This window comes from Orycteropus afer, unplaced genomic scaffold, assembly GCF_000298275.1.
Source record: "Orycteropus afer afer isolate SDZICR_OR568_19922 unplaced genomic scaffold, OryAfe1.0 scaffold00001, whole genome shotgun sequence".
In the NCBI taxonomy this organism is placed as follows: Eukaryota; Metazoa; Chordata; class Mammalia; order Tubulidentata; family Orycteropodidae; genus Orycteropus; species Orycteropus afer.
In genome coordinates, this window is record NW_006921588.1 from 21302481 (window position 1) to 21322298 (window position 19818).

The following is a 19818-nucleotide window of genomic DNA, read 5'->3' on the forward strand; positions in this document are numbered from 1 at the left end:
TTTTTTTTTAACTTTTTATTGTGATTTGGGTGAAAGTTTACATAGCAAACTGGTTTTCCATTCAGCAGTTCAGACACGTTGTGTTTTTGTGACATTGATTACAATCCCCAAACATAACAGCACTCTTCCCACTTCCTCCCTGTGTTTACCGCTTCCATTCATCCTTGTTTCCTATCCCTTCCTGCCTTCTGAGCTTTATCCCTGGACAAATGCTGCCCTTTTGATCTCATATGGTTGATTGTTCTAAGGAGGCATGACTCCCTGGTGTGATCTTCATCTTATAGTCCAGTCTGTTGTTTGGCTGAAAGTTGAGCCACTAGAGTGACTTCAGTTCCAGGCCAAAAGGGTGTCTAAGGGGTTCCACCAGTCTCTATCAGACCAATAATCCTGGTCTTTTTTATTATTTTGTTTTGTTCTACATTTTCTCCCACTCTGTCTAAGACCTTTTATTATGATCCCTTTCAGAGCAGTCGGCAGTGGTAGCTGGGTGCCATCTAGTTCTTCTGGCCTCAGGGTTGTGAAGAATGAGGTTCACGTGATTCCTTTGGATTAACTCTTTCCTTGCATGTATGATTTTCTTCGCTCTTCTTTGCTTCAGTTGGGGAGAGACCAATAGGTGCACTTTAGAGTTGTCATCAGTATTTTTCTAACCTTTCACAATGCAGCCAATGTTGAGAACCACTGATCTAAATCCATCATTATAACCCCTTTTTCAGTGATTGATTTAGCATAGACATATGACCCAACTCTTACCAAGCATGAGAAGACATTTCCTGGAGGGCTGCTGGGAAAGTTTTCTTCAGCCTTTGAAAAAACATACATGACAAATCCTCTTCATCCTCTGGGCACTGTCGACCTGAATCTGCTATCATCATCTTATGACCATGATAGAAACCAGCCTAAGGGTGCAGGTGGCCCTGAAGATATCAAGAAAGGGAAAGAACTTGGGTCCTTGACATCTTTGCATCACTGTATCATCCACCCTGGAGCCTGACCTACTTCTGATCTCCTGAAGAATGGAAATAATAAACTGCATTATTGTTTAAACTTGCTTTAGACATATTTATCTGTTACTTATGTCTAAAAGCACCCTGACCACCCTCACCATACACACCAAAAAACAAAACCAAACTTAACTGCCAGCAAGTTCGATCTGACTCATAGCGACCCCTCTTGGGTTTCCGAGGCAGTATCACTACGGAAGTAGATTGCCCAACCTTCCTTCCAAGGAGTGGCTGGTGATTTGGAACAGCCAGCCTTCTGGTTAGCAGTCAAATGCCTTAACCACAATGCCACGAGACCTCTTCACCATACATAAGCTGTATTTAAAAAACATTTTATTGTGGTTTGAGTGAAAGTTTACAGAGAAAATTAGATTTCCATTCAACAATTTATACACATTTTGTGACATTAGTTGCAGTGCCCTTATTTTGAGGGATGTCCAGGAGAGGATTAGTTATTTTATGCATATTTGCAAATACTCTGGTAATCTAGTCCTCCTTGAGACCCAGCATCTCTTCTTAGAACAAAGTTAATATTCCTTTGTAAAGACATCACCTGGCACCGTGGCCTAACTAGTATTAACATTCAATCCAGTCTTTTAAATGTGCAGCAACTACTCATGAGATTGGATGTCTTCAATTTCTTGGGCGAGCATTCACTTATGCAGACATATATAGAGAATTAAATTGCTCTACCCAAATTAGCTAGCCCAAATCTAAAGATTGTTTATTGCATGTTGCAAAAACCACAAAATAAATATTCATGTACATAGTGACTCACGTGGAAAAAATATATTCTTCAATTTTAGAATTTCCCTCACATTCACGTAAGATTGTCACCGTCAAAGTTCAATAATAATCAAAGAATGAAAATGAAAACAATGGCAGCATTTATTTATGTATAGTAAACCCAAGTGTTAAAGTGAGGCAACTTAATCTTTTCTCCAGTGAGAAATGCTGACCTATACACTGCACTACTTCAGCTTTGGCCCTTTTCAGTCATAAAACCTAGTTATAGGAAAAGCTTCATAAAAAAGAAATACTTTAGTTCTTCCTGATAATCCCCTTCAGCACTGAATTCCTCGTATCAGGCTCAACTTATTCTGAGTTGTTCGCTTATATCAGTTCTCTAGAAAAAGAACACAGGAAATTCAAATTCAAACCGGATGGTCCATATCACATCAGAGGACTGGGACAATTGATTTACTCATATGATCTCTTAAAACATCTACCAGGAGAGGTTCTAAGACAGAATTTATGGCATCCCTCTGCCATGTTTGGGCCTGCAAAAAGCAAAGCAAAATCCTTCTATGGAATCTGAAACCCCAGTCTCTGATTTCCTGGCTGATGTCATTTCAAAGGCACTATGTAGCCCTGTGCAGTCGCAGTGGGAATCTGCCTCTCTCTGGGGTTTCCATCTGTTTACAATCAGAAAGAGCCTCTTTGGGGGGCCACGGTAAATGCATTATACCCACTCCTCTCCATGGGTCCCTAGCCTTGTATTAGTCTCCCATCCTGCTTTTCAGGATCACCTGCTGTTAGGGTTGAATATGCTGAATTTTGCCAGAATAAGAAGAGATATAGAATTGCATTGCTATAAGTTCACTTTTCACCTATGTTGGGCTTATAACAGACTAGTTTGTAAAAAATACCTTTATGATTTTTAAATGGCTTTTGCCAATGTTACCAAAAGGAAAACTCAGTCACTCAGATTATCTTTTCCTTTGAGAAGAGTTTTCTATATAACATGTACTGTACTTTGTGTTGTAAAACAGTTTGCATTTGAAGCAACTCTTTCTGAGCTTTTTAGATGCAAAGTTGCTTAAAAATGGAAATATTTTGTGTCAAAGGCCTATTTATTCACATCTCATTAAAGGTCAACAGAGACAATATAATAGATTAAAGCAGAGAAAAATAGATGGTTAATAACAAGAGGTTTCAAATTTGATCTTTTGGGGCTCAGCTTCAATACAGATAATCCACTGTTAATAATTGGGGACTCATGGTGGTGTCAAATTATAAGTAACTGGGAATTGAATGTATTCATCCAGCAATAAATGCATAATGGCTGCTTTTATTACTGAAGAAACAAAGCTTGAGTCAATTCCACAGGAATGTCTAATAAGAAAAGAGATTTCATGAAAATCAAACTTTTTCTCATCTCCATTCTCCCCTGTAGGTATTACAGACTTCACAGTGTCTGAATAAAAACAGACTCTCCATTATACTCCTAAAGGATGATTTATAAAGTATGTTTTTATAAATTGGACTTCCTGTGTTTACGTGCCATTTCCTCAGAGAAGGCTGACTATACGGATAAAAGAGAAATAACATCGCTTTTTAATAGTCCTCAAGCCCTAATTCCTAGAAAAAGACAGGAGTACAAAGGTCTTTTTATTCAGCATGTCAAATACCTGTTGGTTTCAATATGGTTTCCTGGAGTTCAATATCAAATAAGCACAGTCCCCGGTGAGAGCTAGAGGGGAAAAGTTTTCCTCTTAACCCTGGAAAAATGACTGAACATTCAATCAAATGACTGTGAAAGCATTGAAAGGACATGAGGGGAGGCCTGTGACAGAGGGAAAGACACTAGGAAAGGACTAAATGAAGATGGAAAATAAACAACTTGCCGTTAAAGGAAACATACAATTATCACGCCTGAGCTCTGGGGCGCAGTGCCTAAGGCATTTGACTGCTAACCAGAAGCTAGCGGTTCTACTTCCATAAAGATTTACTGCCTTGGAAACCCAGGGGGGTTGCTATGAGTCAGAATAGACTCGATGCTGGGGGGTTTTTATAGGCACAGGCTGCCACCCATCAATTTGTCACACTGTGGTGGCTTGTTTGCTGCTGTGATACTGGAAGCTATGCCACCAGCATTTCAAATACCAGCCTGGTCACCCATGGTAGACAGGTTTCAGTGGAACTTTCAGAGTAGACTAGTAAGACAGACCTGGCAATCTACTTATAAAAATTAGTCAGTGAAAACTCTACGGATCACAACAGACTATTATCCCAGATAGCAGTGGGAGACAAGCCCCTTACCTTGGAAGTTACTCCCAACAGCAGTGGCTGCAAAAATGGATTCGAACATACCAACGATCATGACGATTGTGAAGGACCAAGCCATGTTTCATTCTGTTGTACATGGAGTCGCCATGATTCGGAGCAACTGACAAAATGGCCAAATATGAGGGCTGTTGCTCTCAGTATTTTCTAAGGTATGGTATACACATGAGATAATTAAATGAGAGAAATTTAGTTGGCACACAGAGAAGCACTTTTTTATTTTAATAACCATCTATTTATTTGACTTGTTTATTAAAACATATATAGCTAGTACATCACACCAAGTTTCCACAAAGTCTATTGCTTAGGATAAGTCTGAAATTTTTAAAAAAATGATTGATTTAAAGAAAAATATTAAATAAATAATAATCCATGTAGTCTTGGCTATAGTAAGAATCATGTTGGTGATACACGAATAACCAAAGTTTAGGAAACCTTGCTTTAGGCAAATGGAACATGGAATTTCATGCAAGATTCTGAGGGGAAACATGCTCTTCACTGAACAAGACTGTGATTTTTACCCATTATTGATTCAGTATGTATTTGTCAAAACCCAGTCTAAACTCATTTGCCATTGAGTCAATTTTAATTCTAGTGATCCTATAGGACAGAGTGGGAGCTCTGGTAGCGTAGTGCCTAAGACACTTGACTGCTAACCAGAAGGCTGGTGGTTCAAACCCACCAGCCACTCCTCAGAAGGAAGATGGGGCAATCTACTTCTGGGTGATACTGCTTCGGAAACCCAAGGAGGGGTTGCTATGAGTCAGGGCAACAACAACAACAACATAGGACAGGGTAGGACTGCCCCAGAGGGTTTCCAAGACTATAATTGCTATGGGAGCAGACCACTACATTGTTCTCTTGTAGAGTGGCTGGTGGCTTCAAACCTCCCACCTTTCAGTTACCAGCCCAGTGCTTTACACATTGTTCCACCAGGGTTCCTTTGTGTCTGTCAAGGGCATTATATTTTCAGAAAGCTAACTTCACATTTTTTATACAGTTTTTCGCCACTTACTGCATGTTTCCCAAGGGAATATTGCCCAACAAATTTATTGTAAAAACATTTTTTAACTTTGTAGTTTTTTGTTTCCTTAACTGGAAAGTTAAAACCTTAGATATTTCTCCCTGTTCCCTTACAATTCCCAACTGTTCAGATCTTAACAATTTTTTTCCCTTCCCCGTGAGCCAAGGGAAGTTCTCACTTTTTGGTGGATGACGAGTCCTACCAGTAGAGGGGGCCTCACTCTGCTAGAAAGAGTTCTGAAGCAACTGAAGGGATCTTAATCCACTCTAAGCAGGATCACTCTTCCACTTGGCTTAAACCTTATTCCGTTTCTCAGAGTTAGTAACTGAAAGTGGCACAGCTAGCCTGTGGATCGCTCTGGCAGTAGATGTACCGTCTGACATCCAGTCTTTAGCTTTGGTAAGAACCTAGTTAGCCACTGCACCCAGGACGTTGTGCGACTATTCTGATCATTTACCACAATTTTTCAGTATGTGTCTGATAGTTTGGGGCTGCCTAGGCAAGGGTCACTTGTTCGTTTGGAGTTGGATTCAAAGTTTTGGAGTTGGAAGGACTTTAGAGATCATATGTTCCAACTCAGTCATTTCACAAATGAAGGCTAGTCAGTCAGAGAACTTAAAGTCCCAAGGATATTGTTGGTGAGGTAAAAAGTCCCCATCTGGCTGGGAATGCAGAGACTGCCTGTTTGGTCCTGACTGCCCCTAGGGACTGTAGGACTTTGTTGTTGCTGGTAGTTGCTGTTGAGCTGATTCTGAGCACAGGAAGATTGCTCCATAGGTTTTCAAGGCTACATGACCTTTCAGAGGCAGGTAACCAGACCTGTCTCCCAAAGCATCTCTGGGTGTTCAAACTGCCAAGCTTTTGGCTAGTAGATGAGTGCTTAACCATTCGAGTCACCCAGAGACTGTGGGACTGCGGGGCTTTGAGCAGATCATTTAACTTCGCCCTCAGTTCCCTTTTCTATAAAATAGAGGTACAGGACTAGGTACTTGCTATGTTCACTTAGGCTCTGCTCCAAGTAAAACTTGTGCTTCTCAATGATTATTGCTTTATGTTTTGTTTGTAGATAATTCCAAGACCTACCATTTGCTTTATTGTTCTCTCATCTCCTTAATAATGTGTTTTACTTTGTGAATATGTGGTTGTTTTTGTTAGCTGCCACTGAGTTGGTCCCAGATTCATGGAAGCTCCTGGCCAGGCATGAAATGCTGCCCCGTCCTATACCATCCCCATGGTCACTTGGGATCACACCATTGTGATCCATAGGGTTTCCACTGGCTGATTTTTGGAAATAGATAGCCAGGCCTTTCTTCCTAGTCTGTCTTCATCTAGAAGCTCCCCTGAAACCTGCAACATGCAAACCTCCACAGACAGATGGTTGGTGGCTGTGCGTGAGGTGGAGTCACCAGAAATCAAACCAGGTGTTCCACAGAGAAGGTGAAATTTCTACTCGTGAACCACCCATGTCCCTTTGTGAGTATGTTGCTGTTGTTATGTGCCGTCGAGTGTGACCCGACTCATAGCGACCCCTCCCTGGGTTGCTGAGGTAGTATCACTACAGAAGTAAATTGCCCAACCTTCCTTGCGAGGAGTGGCTGGTGGGTTTGAATCACCAGCCTTCTGGTTAGCAGCAGTCAAGTGCCTTAGGCACTATGCTACCAGAGCTCCCCAAAACACCACACCTCCCAACCGACAGCATCCATCGTACTCCTACTGAGCCCTCCTTGAGTTCCCAAGGAGGGCGGAGTGGAGAAAGAGACGGCCAGGCATAGGCAGCGCGAATGGGCTGGTGGGTTTGAACCACCAACCTTGCACGTCGCGGGCGACTGCCTTAGGCCCGGAGCCAGCCTCTAGGGCTTTTATGAGTATAGAGGGGTTATAAATTAGCTACACTAGAACTAAGAGCTGTAACTCCATTGTGAAAGCAACACTCAAATATGTAACCCAGGACCATAAGAGAACACAGAAAAGTGAAGCAGTTGGAGTATTAAGGCTGTAGAATTATGATTTGTCTTTTTTTAAGTTTATAACCATTGTGTAATAAGCGTAATTCAAGAAGATAAAAAACAACATAAAATGGCGGAGCAAAGGTTAATAAGTATCAAACTATGGCCAGTTTAAGCTTTAGTAAGTAGAACAAAAACAATCAGCAGCCCCACACGCTCACCTCCCGGCCCTTCTCCTGGTGTGCTCCAGCCTTGCAATAAATAAAGCTTCCCATCTTTCAGGATATTGAATTTGAGTTCAGGAAAAGCAGACATCATGTAATCACGGTTTGGAATTACAGTGTATATCTAATAAAAGCCTTCAGAATTTGCCCTCCCCACCCCCTCAACAACACACACAGAGAATCTTTTAGAGGCATGTATTGCTCAGAAAGGAGGTGGGAAAGAAACCATGTGGAAGGGAAACCATTTCAAAGAACTGAGGAGACCCCAGGCCAGGACAGATGCTGGCAGATGAGAGAACTTTAAACAGGAAACCCACCATCAAGGGAACGCTCTCCTTTGAAGGAAAGGAAGAGAAGGAGACAGATTCACGGTCCTCACTGCAAAGCGAAGAGATTGATGTTCAGACTGGATCCTGGGGATCCCCCATCCTCTTCTTCTGCTGACATCACGGCTCTGTGGAGAGGGCAAAGGTCTTTCTCTGACTGCTAAGTAAAATTAATGCAAAAGAGTGTTTGATGATGTGCCCTCATACCTACATCAGGTAATCTGTTGGAGACCTCAGCCGGCTTCATTAGTGTGGGGCCTGTACAGTCACACAGATCCCCTTGTTCAGGAGGGCCTTATGCTTGGTTTAATGCTCTGCTATCACTGCTTTGAAATTCTTAATAGTTTATGAACAAGAGGCCCCACATTTTCGTTTTTCACTGTTGCTGTTGTTATGTGCTGTCGAGTTGGACCCGACTCATAGCGACCCCTCCTTGGGTTTCCGAGGCAGTATCACTACAGAAGTAGATTGCCCAACCTTCCTTCTGAGGAGTGGCTGGTGGGTTTGAACCAGCAGCCTTCTGGTTAACAGTTAAATGCCTTAGGCACTACGCCACCAGAGCTCCTTGGAAAACCCAACAAGAGGTCACTTGAGTTGGATCCGACTTGACTGCATTGAGTTTGTTTTTTGTTCGGTTTGGTTTTATAACAAGAGGTTACAGAAAGCTTCTCTTAGAAGGTAACACTCGATTAAAAACCTAAACAGAAGGGAAGAGTGCATGCATCTGGGGGAAAGAATTTATTTTTTGGCAGGGAGAATAAAGGATACACGGAAAGGCCATCAGGCCTGAGCATACCTCAAGTGTACAAAGAGCAGCCAACAAGGCTAGGATGGATGAATCTAGGTGAGAAGAGAGTTATAGGACATAAAGCTAAAGAGATAGAGGTGTTGTTGTTGTTGTTATGTGCTGTAGAGTTGTACTCGACTCATAGTGACCCCTCCTTGGGTTTCTGAGGCAGTATCATGATGGAAGTAGATTGCCCAACCTTCCTTCTGAGGAGTGACTGGTGGGTTTGAACCACCAGCCTTCTGGTTAGCAGTCAAGTGTCTTAGGCACTACGCTACCAGAGCTCATCACATTACCTCGTGCGCTCATACCACTGCTCCATGGCCTACCCACGTTGGAGTCTGTCTCTTCCCACACATTCCACACGGCAACCTATGGGGCTCTTTCACAGGGCTTAGTCCTTTCTCTCCTTATGAACTCTAGGTTAGAGCCTGTGTCTCTTCCCACAACCTGCAGCATTCTCTGCTTTCTGTACTGTGCTGCTCTAAGAATCCACTCTCCGTTTAGAATTAACATTAAAAGTAGTGGAGTCCTTAAAACTTTGTGGGAGCAAAGATTAGTGTAAACTCAGGCTACTCCAAGTGCCCCACCCCAATCTTAATAAGGCCTTGTGTGTGGCAACAAGCCACAAACAGACCACTGACGCTGTGATTCAACTTGCTCAAACATCTGTTGATCCTTAACACTTGGTCTTCTGGAGGTCAGGGTCTGCTTTAAGATTAAAAGTGGTTCCTTGAAGTGGGTGAAGTGTAGCAATTTAACTGTAACTCTGGATCATTTCCCCAGCCCAAATTCCATGCATGGGCTACAGTAAGAACTGGTAATCCCTCCCTCTCTCCAAGCGCCCTCCCCTACACCTAAAAGGCCCAGAGGAGGATTGGAATGGCCCTTGGGTAATATAAATCCTTTAATATTCCAGCAATCTCCCCTTAAAATAAATAAATAAAGGTCAGTGCGGCAAAGAAACCAAACACTGTTCTGCACAAAAATGGGGCTCATTGCCTCATGGGGAAGTGGAAGGATAGAGAAAAAGGCATCTTCCAAATGTGGGAAATACTTCCCAAGATCAACTTAGCCTGTATCAGCCCTGAAAATGGATGTCTGTCATCAGATGACACCAACAGACATAACAGGTGAGGGAATGAGCATTCCTGTAGCTCAACCCGATGGAACCATTGAAAACTGGGTCTGACGAGTAGACGTCAGGTTCTCTCTTCTCCACCCAACAAGGACTCTCTCCTTCCTGTTCTGTATAGTTTGAACAGCAACAGGCATCACTAAACATTTTACCCCAGAGGCCTTCTGCAGGCTCAGTGAGAGTGATGGACAGGAGTAGAGCTTTCACAAAGGGAGTAGGGTGTCCAAATTAGCTAGAGCCCTGACTTATCCTTTTCTGTGTAGTTCTTTCTAAAACCACAGAGCTTTGGGTGGGCACAAAAGACAGGCTACTAACCTCTGGTCGAAAGAGAGGCATTCCCTTATGGAGTAGACTGGGACTCAGACGGCTTGAGACAGAAAATAAAATGAAACTTTCTTCTTCTTCGGTCAGCGAACGTCAGCTGCCCTCTGAAGAAGGAAAGGGCTGAGTTTGAACACTCAGATAACCTACCAAAATGACCTAGTGAGGAACTGGCACGGTTTCTGATCACCTTCAAAAGGAATTCTGGGAGAGGGCCAACCTGCATCAGATCGCTGTCCAGTTTCCAAACACCAACAATGTAAATACACGCACCCGAAATGTATTGTGTCCTGTAAACCTTGATTGCTTTGCATATGAAAATATCAGCGATTTAATGACATGACACAAAAATGTCTGTTGGTCTGTGTGTCTTCCTAGGAGATTCAGAGGAGGTGAGTCTGGGTCAAGGTGGCCACAGGAAGCAAGGGTATGGGTTCAAGAGCTTCAGAGAAGCACACTACCCCCGGTAATTAGAGCGGGAGAGACTGATGGGAGCAGCACAGCCTTCGCAGATCTAAGCAGCCTGATAGAGCATTTCCCTCACACCTGACACTGCTCTAAACACTTTACAAATACTAACTCATTTAATTCTTGGAATAACCCCATGATGAAGGTTTCATTAACAGCGTCATGTTTGAGGAAAGGCATGCTTCTGGCACTATGGAAAGCTTACATAAACTTGCTCAAGGTCACACACCTGGTCAAGGTAAAGCAGGGATTTGAGTCCAGGCAGTTGGGCTCCAGCATCTGTGCTCTTAACCACTACATTCCACCCCCTCCTCTTCTAACCCCCCCCAAAAAAACCTCACTGCCGTGGAGTCGGATCCAACTCATAGTGAACCCTCCTTGGGTTTCTGAGGAGGTATCACTACGGAAGTAGATTGCCCAATGTTCCTTCCAAGGAGTGATTGGTGGGTTTGAACCACTAGCCTTTTGGTTAGCAGTCAAATACCTTAGGGACTACACCACCAGAGCTCCCAACCACTACATTATTCTGCCAGATTCTGCCACTAGAACCAAAGGGCACAAAATCCCAGGACGTGGTAATAAAGGTCAGGAAACTGCCTCCATATCCGAGAAGACTCCAAGTGTCTGCCAGACAGCAGTTCCCCATTTCAGCTCAGGCCTCCACAGCATCCAGACAAGATGTCCTCTGTCCCACAGAAAAGGGCTGTTTTGTGTCAGGATCTGACCAGCCCATCCAAAAGGCTCTGTAGATCCTTTCTGCACATCTGCTTTCACAACAAGCAAACTCAGGAGGCCAGTGAGAAAAGCTTGTTCTTCTGCTTTCTGTACTGTGCTGCTCTAAGAAGTGTTGTACAAAGCAGCAGTGTCCAAGAACAGTCGACCAGTATCTCCATCTCTTCCTCTCTGAAGTCCTAAAGCTCAGGGTGGCCTTGGCTGAGCTCTGCAGTACTTGACCGGAGCATCAAGGGCAAACCAGACTCCACTTTTGGCATGCTGAAGTACTTTTCCTCCTTGCCCCTCGCTAATACTGTCACGGGGGTTGGTGTCACCCAGCACGGTAACTCATGTTGTCACCCTCCCAAGGACCTCCTCCCACACCAGACTATACAGAATCCTTAGAGATGTTTATTACTGATTTTAATCATAGAATTATGATAATTATGTGATATAGTTGTAAATTACTTAAATGCAATACATTTCTTAGGTTATATGAATACCAAGAACAAATTGTTTTTGTAAAATCTTTCTATATTGAATCACAACATTATTTTGCAACGTTATTAGTAACTAAACAGTTACTAATAATTTTTTCTCCTTCTTTTCCTTTAATTACTACTTTAGTCTCAAAAAAGTTATTGATATAAGTTCATAGATACATGTGTATATACCTTGGAAGGAAGGTTGGGCAATCTACTTCCTTAGTGATACCGCCTCGGAAACCCAAGGAGGGGTCGCTATGAGTCGGGGCCAACTCGACGGCACATAACAACATATATATATATATATATATATATATACACACACACACACACACAATATTGTAGCTAAAGCACCAGAAAATTTTACAAAATCGGTGACTGAAAACACCAGCAGAAAAGAAAACAATAATGCATGCTTATAGCATGGTCAAGGGAGCTCTGGTAGCATAGTGGCTAAGACACTTGCCTGCTAACCAGATGGCTGGCGGTTCAAACCCACCAGCCACCCCTCGGAAGGAAGGTTGGGCAATCCTACTTCCATAGTGATACTGCCTCGGAAACCCAAGGAGGGGTCGCTATGAGTCAGGTTTGACTCGACAGCACATAACAACAACAACAACATAGCATGGTCCAGACCAAACCACTTGAACAAAGTATCATTATAATTGGGTAATAAATGACAACTATGAGCAGAGTGCATTAGAAGTTTCAAAGAGTAAATAGCAGAGTTTTAGCCTTACAGGTGTATTGATGCTTGTAAGCTGGGCTTATGAAAAACGATTTTGTTGTTATAACTAACTACAGATATATTTTTATTAAAAAAAAAAAAAATACATTTCTGCAGCCACTCTTCGGAAGGAAGATTGCTCAATCTACTTCTGTAGTGATACTGCCTTGGCAACCCAAGGAGGGGTCGCTATGAGTCGGGTCTGACTCGACAGCACATAACAACAACAACAACAGCTGAAGCACTGTAAAAAAGTGTTATAGAGTCATTTTGGTGTCACCCCTTCGGATGGTGTCACCCAGTGGGGCTGGCATCTCCCCAACCGCCACTATGTTTCACCGACCCTCAATCCCTTCCAAGATTCTTCCCTCTCTCACTTCTCCAAAAAGTATGGAAGACCCTTGACAGAGCACACTGATGACTGGACAAAGGAAGGAAAGATAAGTGAAGGGCTGCTCACACCCCAACTACACAAAACAGGTCCCTTCACGGGTCCCCAAAGTCCCTCACAGAGTTCCAAGGAGGTCTCTGCATCTGCAGGCTGACCTCGGCATGAAGAGACCTGGACTGTGCTCCCAGATCATTCCCTGACCCTCCATTTTTCCATCTGTAAAAAGCAAATCACAATATCCGTGCTCTGTGCTCTCCAGGGCTGTTATGAGGCTCAAATGAGATAATGTATGTAAAGCGCTTTGTAAACTGTAAAATGCTTTGCAAATGTAAGGGATTATTATAAACCACAATACAGCAATGTTTTATGCTTTTATAAAACTACTGGCTGGAACTGCAGGAAGGGGAATCCCTCTGGTGATTTTTATTTTGGAAACAGGAGGACTTGGGTTTGCCTCCTTGCCAGGAATTGGATTCCTGGCAGCAGCTGTTTATTCCATTTCGCTCAGCGACGCACATATGGCCACAGCGCGCCTCCTGCGGAGCCAACAATATGTACTACTTTGTTTGAGCACATCAAGGAAAAGCTTCTATTCTCCACCTTGGCTTTTTGTAACTTGCCAAGTCTAACACCTAAGAAATAGAAACTTTCACCTCGCACTTCGCCACGGCAGCATTTGTTTTTTTAGATGAGATTTTTCCTCCTTAGCAACCAGAAATTTACAGCCACACTCGCACAGTAAAAACAGCCTTCACTTTAACAGATTACGAACCTCGGCTGCTGTGGGTTTTCTTTTCTTTTCTTTTAAGCTTTGCTGTGGTTAAAATGAAAATGATATTCATATGTGTCCTGGACCTAGTTTGGACCGGCAGAAAAAGATTGAGCTACTAACACTTTCTCCCTTCCACCTACTGCAGCCCACGGGTGGACTAAGCAGGCGCTGGGTGTCTGGGTGAGCAGGTTTTCAGCTATTGGCCTACGGTGCAGAACAGCTCAGCACAAGGCCCTGAACCCTCAGGTCACTGCAGATAACCACCCACCACTCCCTTAGGGGTCTTGAGATCACCCTAAGTCTAAGAACCACTACTTGTTAAATATCAAGAGGAATTAAGAACATTTGACTCATCTCTGTTTCCATGGACCAAATACTCTATGCTATGCACTTAGAGTCTTATGCTAACCGCTAGGCCATGGCAAGCTTCAAGGTTATAGGATCATAAATGGGATTAGATAACCCAGACAGTGCAGCTCAGACTCCAGCACTTCAAAAATCTTATTAAAACCCCAGAAAAAGGCAAACAACTTTGGAAAGTAAGATATAGCAGACCTCCACAAGAAAGAAAGGAGTCCTGGATGTGGAACTGGGGCCTTGGTAAACCCCTGGAGAACTTGTAGAGTACAGATTAGAGTAAATAAGTATTTTAGAATAGAAGACATGAAAAAACAGGCTGTGATTTATAGCTTAGAACTTTCCATCAGATTTGAGTCATGGCAAAAGAAAGAAAAAAAGAGTGAATGAGAGAGAGAAGGAAGGAAGGAATGGAAGAAGGGAGAGAAGGAAGGAGGGAGGAAGGGAAAAGAAAGAAGGAAGAAAACTCATTGAGAAGACCAGAATTGACAATACACGAAACTCACAGCTGTCAAGTCGATTCAACTCATAGCGACCCCTCCTTTGGTTTCCCAGGCTACTTTCATGGAAGTAGATTGCCCAACTTTCCTTCTGAGGAGTAGCTGAGTGGGTTTGAACCACCAGCCTTCTAGTTAGCAGTCTAATGCCTTAGGCACTACCCCACCAGAGCTCCCGGAATTGATGATAAGAATTTGCAAATCCAGGGAGTTGAATGCAGTGCACCACCTGGAAGCCTTTGCATTTTAAATTATCTGTTTCCTTTTAATTGACCAGATTAATTATTTCCACCTTGGCACTTGGCAGGTAGGTCACTGCTCCTTTCACAGCATTAATGAACCCATTCACTTTTTCTCCATGTAATTAAGGCTGTGAGTTACAGATCACATTTTTAAATTGGCTTAGTGTACAGCCAACTCAGTCTTTATTAAACAAAATATATGACATCAGGTATTTCTCATTGAAAAACAGTGTTGTTTCTACCGACTTTTCCTCCAGTGGTTAGGGGCAGGGTGGGAGTGGAATGAGGAGCAACTCTGTTCTTTTTATTTTTTGGAGAAGAAATACAGGCCTGTGAAGGTTATAGCATTCAGGATGGTGTTTCATCTTAATATACTCAAGGTCTGGAGACTTAAGGGCAGCTGATGGATTCATGTTCAAGCATTTCTATCGTCACCAAAATTCTGACCAAGGCCTTTCATGAGCTATTTGAAAAGAAATAACTTTTGGTATGCTGTTAAGTTTGTTAAGTGAAATATATTGCCCTCCCCTGTTAGCTTTATTTCTAGGCCATTTAGAAAACCCTAGGAACATTAAGAGTTATTCAGTACATTGAATACAGTAGCTGATTACAGTAGAGAAGGCTTTGTTTGTGGTTTCTACAGCCCTCATGAGAGCAAGCTTTAATTTAAGGCAACCCAAACTGTCTCCCAAAGCATTCCGTTTCATTCAGGACTTCTGGATCTCAAGTCATTTTCCAGAGGTTTTAAGGAACTAAAGGTTAAGAAACTTTAATCTTTCTAAGACCTGAATCACATTTGCTACATTAAAATGCATCTGGTGATACATCCAATTGGGGTGGGGGTGGGAGGAGTATTGGACAGACATCTTAATGATGGTCATCTTGTTGTTGGCAAATGACCAGCAACACAAATTCAAAAAATTAATAGTACTATAGTATATAATTTTTACATATTGAAAGCTGGGGAGGAATTCTCTTTGCCTTGTCCGAACACAATGGAATTGGCATCTGGATATATCAACTGGTGTTTTTCTAATTCTTATTCCCTTTCTTAGTGAAAACGGAATCTTCTAGTCACAGGTAATAACTAAGCTCTACTAATCAACTCTGTGACAAAACTACTCAAGTACATAACGTAACTTAGTTACTGATTGTTTAATGGACCCTACATTTTGCAGTCTTCTACCCCACTGTTGTAAAACTTTATGGTGTTCTCCTTTTGTCTACTGAGATTTCAGGTGGGTAACTGCTGTATTTCCTTCCAACCCAAAGTGCAAGTGAGGTAATGATAACCATGTGTTTCGATAAAAGTGTGTTGGGCTGTGGTTATGTTTTAAATAAGTGCCTAAACACATACATTCACACAGAGTCAGCTGGCAGGTCATTTCATCTTGTTCTTATGTATGGCAGACTGTGTGTGACAAAAAACATACAAAGCTAATTGCAGGGTGGCTTAGTGTAAAGATGCTTAGCCCTGTCCCTTACACCAACAGAGATGGCTTAAAGGCTTTCTACTCATTCTTGGGATGGCTTGAAACAGTGTATAGTCTTTTTATGAATAGGGCATTTTAAATCATGTCACAGCCATGTGTGAGGATAGAGGTACTGGGAAGGAAAACCTATCTCAGGCCATTGGAGTACTTCTACATACTATTGGAGTCCTCTTTGTGCCTTCTGAATCAGGAGTGCCAGCCTTGGACTGGAAGGGGAAAAAACATAGCAACCATGGTTGAACTAGGCCTTGAGCACTTAGCTTACTGTATACATCATTTAAAAACTAATAATTATGTTGAACTGCTGCATGTTCTGCTGTGTATATTCTCGACAACAGCAAAAAAATAATAATAATAATCATGAAAGATCTATCTAGTGATTGCAATACTTGTTTTCTGATGTTTAATATAACCTGTTATTTTTATGAAAAAGAAAACTGATATTTTCAGTGGTGTAATAATATTTTTTGGACATCAGTCAACTTGACACTCTCTCCAATTCCGAACTCAACTGTCCCCTACCTATGTCCTCACCTCATCACTGATACTCCCTCACTATACACCCTCCCAGCTCCTCCTTACTGCTCAGTTCCTGTGTGTGTGTGTGTGTGTGTGTGATTTGGATGAACATTTACAAAGCAAATTGGTTTTCCATTCAACAATTCATATACATTTTGTTTTGTGACATGGATTGCAATCCACACAACCTATAAGTGTGCACTATTCACACTTTCTCCCTGTGTTTACCATTTTCCTTCACACTTCTTCCCATCCTTCTTGCCTTCTGAGTTTATTCCTGGGCAAAGGCTGCCCTTCTGATCTCATGTGGTTAATTGTTCTAATGGGTGCATATCTCCCTGATGATATTGTTCACCTTACTGGCCTATGGTTTGGCTGAAAGTTGAGCCACAGGGGTGAGCTCAGTTCCAGGCTTGAAGTGTGTCTAAGGGCCATAGTCTCAGGAGTTCCACCAGTCTCTAGCAGACCAATAAGTCTAGTCTTTTTCATGATTTTGAATTTTTGAATTTTGCTTGAGTTTTGTTTACCACTCAGTTCTTGTAACTCCCCTGCTCTACCACCACCACTCTAAACCCCACTGCTTACTTGGACTTGATAGGAGAAGCCAGATCATTCTGAAGAAGGGGAGGAGTAGACTCCAGAAAGGCTCATCCCCCTTGGTCAGTAGAAGAGAAATCACCCTGTCATAACTAGAAGTGGCTGGCCAGAGCCAGAAGCAGTGCAGATATGGTGATTCTGAGAGCTCCACTCAAGATAGCCAAGCATGGTCCTGCTGGACCAGTGATCTCAAAGGAAGTGGCAGCTCCAAAGGCATGTGGGGCATGGATGAGGGAGGGGACTTAAGGAACAGCAAATGGCAGAGCCAGTGATAGCTAATAGTTAATATCAGAATGATAATATATGCTTATCATTTATACCTTTAAGAATGTAAGCTTTACTATAAAAGTTAAAAAATAAATAAAAATATTAAAAAAGAATGTAAGTTTTTACTTGATATTTTAATAAATTTAAAAATGTTGTATATTAAATATATTCAATATTTATTTACAGTGAATTTTAAATTTTTTTATGAATTCAGGGCACTTCTGCCCAAAATAAACACTGGTGGTTGGTGTCATTTTGCACCACTGTAATCATACTAAGAACTCTGGTAGCATAGTGCCTAAGGCACTTGACTGCTAACCAGAAGGCTGGCGGTTCAAACCCACCAGCCACTCCTGGGAAGGAAGGTTGGGCAATCTACCTCCGTAGTGATACCTCCTCAAAAACCCAAGGAGGGGTCACTATGAGTCGGGTCCTATTCCACGGCACATAACAACAACAACAACAACAAAATCATACTAGGGAGATCTCCCAGAAGCCAAGGCTTTCTACATCAGAGATAGTGCATGCATGCTTCTAAGTCAGAGGGTGAGGTTTGGTCTCTAACAAAAACACAAGAATCAACAATCAGCCTACCAACTCCCATCCTGCCATAGGTTTATTGTGACTCATCTGCAGAATATCCCTGGACTTAACAGTGCCCACTGTGTGCCAGGTTGTGTGTTGAGAGCCTGACATGTATAATTTCTGTTCTTCATGACACCTCATGAGGTAAGTACAGGTGAAGAAACAGAGGCCCAGAGAAGTTACAAATTTGTTCCAGATCACAGAGCTGGTAAGCTCAGAGTTTTAAGCCATAACCACAAATTTTAAGCCATATCTCACAACCTTTCCTCCATGTCACAGTTACTCTCAAGGGCAAGAAAAATCCACAGCTTAGGGGTGGGCACCATGAGGTTCATACAAGACCCCTCATCTACCTTCACTGATCATGGAAGATTTTGCTGCTTAATAAATGAAAAGTGACATAAGTCTCACAAGGAGGCTCAAAAAGTGGCCAGACTTGTTTGCCCAACCTACCATTTGTTCTCAGGTTTCTATTTCTTCCTGCAGAATGAAGGGCCCTCGAGGACCAGCCTCTCAGTAAAATGTAAAATCTGGCATTAGCGGCTAGGGCTTTATAAAATTTTAATTTGTTTACAAACATAAGCCCTAACTTTCTAAGTGCTAAGCCTAATCATCTATGCTAAATATATAAGAAGGGCACAGCGGCTGTCTGAAGACCACAATAAGTGGTAAATGCGCTGCTGAGTCAGATCCGACTCATAATGACCCCTCCTTGGGTTTCCCAGGCAGTATCACTACAGAAGTAGATTGCCTCATCTTCCTTCCAAGGAGTGGCTAGTGGCTAGTAGGTTTGAATCGCCAGTCTTCTGGTTAGCAGTCAAATGTCTTAGGCACTAAGCTACCAGAGCTCCTACGATAAGCAGTAGAAACACAATAAACAGTTGACCCACCAAGCCTTCCTCCACAGTGTTCTGTGATCTGCACATTTATGGTGAAACCTCAGAGTGTCCTTGAGCCCATTTCTTTACTGTTACCAGTTTTCCTCTCTACAGATCCCAATCCACCACTCGTCTGTTTGTCGTACTGTGGTGGCTTGTGTGTTGCTGTGAGGCTGGAGGCTACGCCATTGGTATTTCAAACACCAGGAGGGTCACCCATGGTGCACACGTTTTGGCGGAGCTTCCAGACTAAGACAGATTCAGAAGTAGGAAGGGGCCATCCACTTCTCAGAGAATTGACCAGTGAAAACCTTATGAAAAGTAGCGAAACACTGTCTGATATGTTACTGTAAAACTTTATGAATAGCCTTGTAATATTGTTGATACAGTGCTGGAAGATGAGCCCCTCAGGTCAGAAACCACTCAAAATATGACTGGGGAAGAGCTGCCTCCTCAGAATAGAGCAGACCTTAATGATGTGGATTGCATAAAGGTTTCGGGATCTCCATCTGCTGAGGTGACACGACCCAAAATGGGAAGAAACAGCTGCAAATATCCATTAGTAATTGGAACATGGAGTGTACGTATGAATCTAGGAAAATTGGAAGCTGTCAAAAATGAAATGGAATGCATAAAGATCAATATCCTACGCATCAGTGAGCTAAAATAGACTGGTTTTAGCCATTTTGAATCAGATAACCATATGATCTACTATGCCAGAAATGACCAATTGAAGAGGAATATATTGACAGAGAACTTCCAGAAATGCAAGCTGGATTCAGAAGAGGACATGGAACAAGGGATATCATTGCTGATGACAGATGGATCTTGGTTCAAAGCAAAGAGTACCAGAAAGATGCTTAAAAGAAAAAAGGAAAAAAAAAACCACACCATCAAGTCAGATCCAACTCATAATGACCCCTCCCTGGGTTTCTGAGGTGGTATCACAATGGAAGTAGATTGCCCAACCTTCCTTCTGAGGAGTGGCTG